Below are 6255 nucleotides of genomic sequence, written 5' to 3'. Positions count from 1 at the left end.
TCAGGATCGCACGCAGTACTCCAGAAAAGGCTTAACTAGTGTCTTATACAAGTTCAGCCTGACCTCCTTACTCTTGTACTTAATGTCCCTATTAATAAAACCTAAAATACGATATGCTTTGTTAACTGCTTTCTCAACGTGCCCTGCAATATTCAATGACTTATATAAATATGCACCGAGGTCTCTCTCTTCCTGCACCTTCTTTCGACATTCTGCCTTCATTTTAAAATTTCTCTCCATACTCCTCCTAGCAAAATGAATCACCTCATACTTTTCTGCATTAAAATGCATCTGCCGCTTGTTTTCCCAATCCATATGCCCATATTCTTTTGAGGTTCAGCACTATTCTCATCACAGTTGACACAGTTTGCAATCTTCACATCATCTAAAAGTTTTGAAATCATGCCTGTAACACCACAATCTATTAATATGTATCAGAAAGAGCAAAGATCCCGACACTAACCGCTGGGGAACTCCTCGACAAACCTTCCTCCAATCTGACAAACAACTGTCCACCACTATTCTCTGTTTCCTGTCACTCAGCCAATTTTACATCCAAGTGTATACTTGCCCTTGTATTCCACGAGCTCGAAATTCGATCACAAGTCTGTTGTTTGCACTGCATCAAGTTTCTTTCCAAAATCCATGTACATCACATTAACAACGTTGCCCTTATCATCCTTCCCTATACCTTCTCAAAAAATTGCAGCAGGTTAGTGAAACATGATTTTCCCTTAATGAATCCATGCTGGCTGTCCTTAATTATCCTGCAATTATCTAAGTGACAATTGTTTTTGTCCTGAGATATAGTTCCCTGAAATTTCCCAATCACCTGGTCAAACTAACTGAGCTAGAGGCGGTTTTATCCTTGTTGCCCTTTATGAACAAATGTGTAACATTCACAGTTCTCCACTCCTCTGGTACCACCCCTGGGCTGAAGGAAGACTGGAGAGTTATCATTGGTGCATCTGCAATTTCCATTTTCACTTGCATTGTAGTTTCTACCTGGCATCTGCCATAGTCGCCCTTCTTCATTTTGGTCTTCACCTCGATCTCCCTCGTCATCCAGGGCGTTCTGCATTTATTTTTCCAACCTTTGCCTTCAAGGGAATATGCCTTGGCATTGCATGCAACAACGTTTATTCAAAAGTGGCCCACTGTTTAGCCACCGCCTTTTCTGCCAACGTATGATTCCAACTCACTCAACTCAGATCCTTTCTCATCTCATCGTAGTTAACTTTCCCCAATTCATTTCCCTTGCAATGGAGTGTTTCCTGCCCATTTTCATGGCCAACCTAAACCTTATGATGCAATGTTTTATTTACTTTTTGTCCCGTGCTTTACATTGTCACACTTGTGCGCTTTGCTTCTCAAATCTCAACCTGGTAATTGTCACACCAAACTTATGCCCTGCAAAGCGTTCTGAAAGCGGCCACCTGTGACTTAGTCAACCAATGAGAACAGAGAAGATATTGTCCAGGATGTGAGCATGGTAGCTCGCGCATACGCATTCAATGAAATTTCCAGAAGGCGCAGCACGATTCTGGACCAATGAGCTGCATTGCGAGAATGAAACTCCGTCAACTGTATTCCAAAGGCGATCAGCCACCCTTTCAGGCCGCTGTACCAAGAGCGAAAAATGTTGCAGTACCTCAGAAACCTATCTCTGCAGAGGAATGCAGAGTTCCTCTTTCAGCTTGATGTCTTTAAACAGATATAGGTTCAGTTAGAAATGGAATAAGTTTTTACGAAAGGAAAAGGGGAGGGATGAAAAATCGTGTCAGTTCCTGAACTCTCCTCGGGTTGCAGTGGCAGTTTCTCCAGACAGAATGCATTTTACCGGCAGTGTGATGCGAGAAAATTGACACAAAAGATTATCATTTCACTTCTTATAAATTTCAACGAGGATATCTGCAGAGCCAGGGTGGTGAATGAAGATGCAGGAAGACCTGGCTGCCAACGCTGAACTGCATGCCCTCGGCCTCTTACAGTCTTCCAACAGAACACAACGAACGTTCGAGCAACAGCTCTTCATCTTTCACTGAGACAAATGATGACCTGCCAGACTAAACACGGAGTTCACAAATCCTGATTGTAAATACTGTTGGTTTTCATTTACATTACAGATTTGGGTTTTAATCTAGTCTTGCTGTTACTTTTGATTTCAGACTGCTCAATCTGCCATTCACGTGTTCTTAAGAAAGATCTAAATTGTCTTTTCTTCTTCCGTTGTTCTTACGGAGAACTGGAAACGGAACAATCGCCCGAATTACTTCACTTTGTGATGTAGTCATTCTACCGTCCCATCTTTACCTCCCCCTTTGGCCATGCACCAGAAAGTATTTTGCCATTCAGCCTCTGCTAACTTTCATGCGAAGCTTGGCCTTCTCGATTGTTATTCCCCACCCCCACCCCACCCCCCCCACCACTCCTTAATTTTAAACTTATTCAATTTCCAAATTTACACAATTCTTTGCAAGTCGTCGAACTGAAAGGTGGGTTCTACTTTCGGCACCATCCTCAGATGCTGCCCGAGCTGCTGCGTTTTTGCAGCACTTTGAGCTTTTTGGACAACTTTTGTCAGCAGGAATGATCTAAAAACAAAGGCAACATGCTGTGGGTGCTGGAAATCGGAAATCAGAACAGATAATTCCGACATTATTTAGCAGGTCCAACAGCATCCATGGGGGATACACACAGTTTAAGTTTCAGCTCTACTTCCTTTCATCGTTCAAAATCTACATGATCCTGTCGTTGTTTTCGAGAGTCCTACTGCCAAACATGTTTATTCTCAAATTAACTTTTCCCGATTCTGAAATCACTCTTTATCGTTATTGTGTGGAGAGAAGCTGCAAGATAAACATAAGGCAAAACACTGAATATTGGAAAGAACATGCTGGAAAGACTCCTCCGGTACTGGCTGTCAATGCAGAGTGAAACAGAAGATTTCCGCGTCTCTGCAGGATTCTTTGTATGTCTTCTCTGAATAATATTATACATAATTCCTTCAAAATGTTGCATATCCTTTTCATAAAGGGATTGTTTTTGGTAGAATTGTTTTGCAAACGAAATACTCCTTAACCCTGACGTTATTATCGGCCTACACTGATTGAGTCGCCCAAACTTGAATGTGCCAGCCTCACAATTAGATGCAATATACTGTCAATTATAGGCCTACATTGGAGACATCTCATCAATCCTTGGAAAATGACCGGGAAAAATCTGCACTTTTTCTCTACCCATGGTCCACATCGAGAGTCATTTAGACTGTTTAACTGGGGCTGTTTAATATAATTCCTGTGAAGCTGGGGTGGGTGAGGTGGTATGGCCGAGATTTGCTTGTGGTGCGGGCTTGACGGGGGCGTGGTGGTGTGCGTGTAGAGAGAAACAGATAATCCCGCAAATGCTGAGCAAGTCAGCAGCGCTTTCAGCATGATGAAAACGCATAGGTCTAGCACTTTAAGTCTGCTACGCTGGCGTATATGCAGAGCGTATCTCGAATTTTCTGTTGTATTTCATATTTCCAGCAACGGCAGAATTTTGCTCTTCTGTGAAGCGGGAACATATCTGAATATGCCTCCAGGCAAAACCCGGCTCAACTTTTGTAGGAACGCAGTGGCTACCCCAATACTTTTCATTGTGGCACAAAACCAAATGCTCGCAGATGGCATTTGTCCCCTCGTTTCAATTTAATGCTTGAAGTCAACGTGCAGACAGCAGGAAAGCAAGGGTGCACATCGCTTACACACAGCTGCCTGCGAGAGGCTCGCCAAGCCGTTGGGAGCTGCAGTCGCTGTTGGGTTGGGCATCGCATTTCATCCTTGAGTATCTTATATCAACCTATTCAACATAAATCCATCTCTTCGAGGTCTCCCTGCAGCTGCGAAGATGCGAAGGTGTTGATGTGTGCCGCTGTGCTCGTGTTCTGGTCATCGCTCTGCTTTGTGACTGTAATGACCTGGGTTCGAATGTGAGTCACGGTAGAATTTGCTCTCAACAGTTGGCATCCTGTGGCAGTTGCTAAAATAAGGCGCTAATGAATTAATATTTATTGCGCGAAGAGATGCTTTTTGACAATGAAAACTAATTTCTTCCTTCAAAACCCTGCCCTCTCGGATGTCTGTGCTGGAATCATTCGCACTCAAACCCACCTGTTTTCGACACGATTTCTCCCTTCCGCAATCACTCGCCCTCCATTACTTCCTTTCATCAATTTAATTGTCATTTTACTGTGGCATTCCTTAGCCAAACACTCACTATCAATACTTATGCTGTAAACGCAATCCCAACACCGGTGTCTTGAAGCCAGTCTATTCATTTAGATGTTTGTGAACGCCAGTGATGTAAAAGTAGGATTGACCTGCGGAAGCGCAAGGACACGATTGCTCACATTTTCATGGGAATCTAGTGATTCACTCCATGTTAACTGAATAACTCAATTTTGTATGCCTAATAGTTGAGGCGTGTGAGCGATGGACTGACCAATTTGTGCGACGCAGCAAAATTGAAATTGTTCCGATATTACCCAGTCAGTTAAAAGGTTCGATTGAAACGAATAGATGACAAATAAAAGGCCGACATTTATAGATGGGATGGTTTACATTATGCTAATGATCCCTGCGACTTATTTTTAAACTCAAAAAGTTCCCCTTGAGCGGGTGCGAGCCGCCATCTTGAATCGCTGAAGCCCATGCCGATACTTGGAAAACAGGTCCTGAAATTGTGAAATGCCCTAGCAAGGCGCAGCAGCCGCGGCTCATTTTGTACCCCAATGGATGACAACGGTTCCGGTCTCACAACAACACTTGAACACAAGAATCAAAGCTGGGGATCAGGGAAGGAATGAAAGCGTGCACGAGTGCTCACGGTGCCCTGGTACAAGTGAGACCTTAACTGCTTGCTCTGCTAGATGTAAAAGACTCCGTGTCAGTATTTTCATGAAGAGCAAATCAGGTTTATTTTATGTTTTCTATCCCTTAACCAGCAACGCAAAAGCAAATCATCTGTTCGTCTCAAATAATCATTATAATCAGCTCTTTATTTTAAAATGCCTAATATATGGAAGTGGAGTTGGAGCGATGGGATTTGGTTGCGGAAGTTGGGGTTGGGGCGGTGGGATTGTGGGGGAGGTAGGGTGGGGAGGGGAGGGAAGGGAGGGTGCCGGGAAAAGAGATCGAAGAGGGTCAAGAGTAAGCTTAACTTCGAGGCCACTGGTCCAGACCAGCTTTAAATGCACTATGACCTACCGCCGGCCCCGCAACCGCTAACTACACACCATCTCCCCTCCCCGACCCCGCACTCCACCCTCCCCCCCCCCCCCCCCCCCCCCCCCCACCCTCGCCATAGCACCCGCACCGCCAAATATCCTTAAAGACCATGTAACTCACTTCATGTATGGGCGTATTTCAAAGTAGAATAAAAATTTGTAATGGGTTCTCTGGTATAAATTAACTGTTTAAAAGTGTTGCAGTTAGCCATGACCCTTAATCTCTACTCGAAATGTACAATTCCTGTTTTCGACATCTTACGCAGCCGTTATTGATCGGATGGTTTACAGTACGCTAATGATCGCTGCGAGATTTTTTAAAATCTAAAAGAAATTGCTGAAAATTGAACAAAATCAAAGGAGTTAATGAATCATTACAGAGATTATACACACAATGCTGCTTCATCCATAAGATACTTGATCGGCTGAGAATTGGAATATTTATTTTAATGCTTGAAACATTGATGAGGGGCAATCCAGTTCTCATTTCGCAGTAATTGATTCTTTCGAATGTTTTTAGTTTTGCCCGAGATCACTGAGTGCCCTTTTCTACTGCTACTGGATACCTTAGATATTTTCGCTTGTGAACAAAAAATTGCTCTAGGTGAGGCTCGAACTCACAACCTCGGCATTTCACACGCTCGTATACTGCCATATAAGTACCGCGCGCTAACCGATTGCGCAACTAGAGCTGCACAGACCCAGCTTCTCTTTTTTTCAATATATTTTAGCTTGTACCAATTAAGTTTTTCTCTGAGTGGAGGCGAACTGTGTTGTTTGACAGGGGGCAGTCAAATATAACTTCGTCTGTGAGCGAGCTGGTGATGTGTCCAATGCTAAACGAGATAACTTGCTGAAATATGCATTCGAGATTGCACCCACACATAAAACACTGTCTGCAACACGGGAATGAACTCACCATGTAAAATTAAGAAAATTTAATTTTGTTTTACTCGGACTTGCTTGCTAAGTTAGTCACTGCAGTCAAC

General features: G+C 43.4%; 1 non-coding gene across 1 annotated transcript; it reads right to left on the bottom strand.

The window, feature by feature from the left end:
- Positions 1 to 5862: 5862 nt before the first annotated feature.
- trnai-uau lies at positions 5863 to 5958 on the bottom strand. The gene is made up of 2 exons: positions 5921 to 5958; positions 5863 to 5898 (listed from the first exon to the last, which is right to left on the bottom strand). It is a non-coding gene; the product is annotated as a tRNA-Ile (tRNA).
- Positions 5959 to 6255: the final 297 nt, after the last annotated feature.

Source organism: Carcharodon carcharias, chromosome 19 (genome assembly GCF_017639515.1).
Source record: "Carcharodon carcharias isolate sCarCar2 chromosome 19, sCarCar2.pri, whole genome shotgun sequence".
Classification (NCBI taxonomy): Eukaryota; Metazoa; Chordata; class Chondrichthyes; order Lamniformes; family Lamnidae; genus Carcharodon; species Carcharodon carcharias.
The sequence above is the reverse complement of the archived record's forward strand: the minus strand, read 5'-3'. Positions and strand labels throughout refer to the sequence as shown.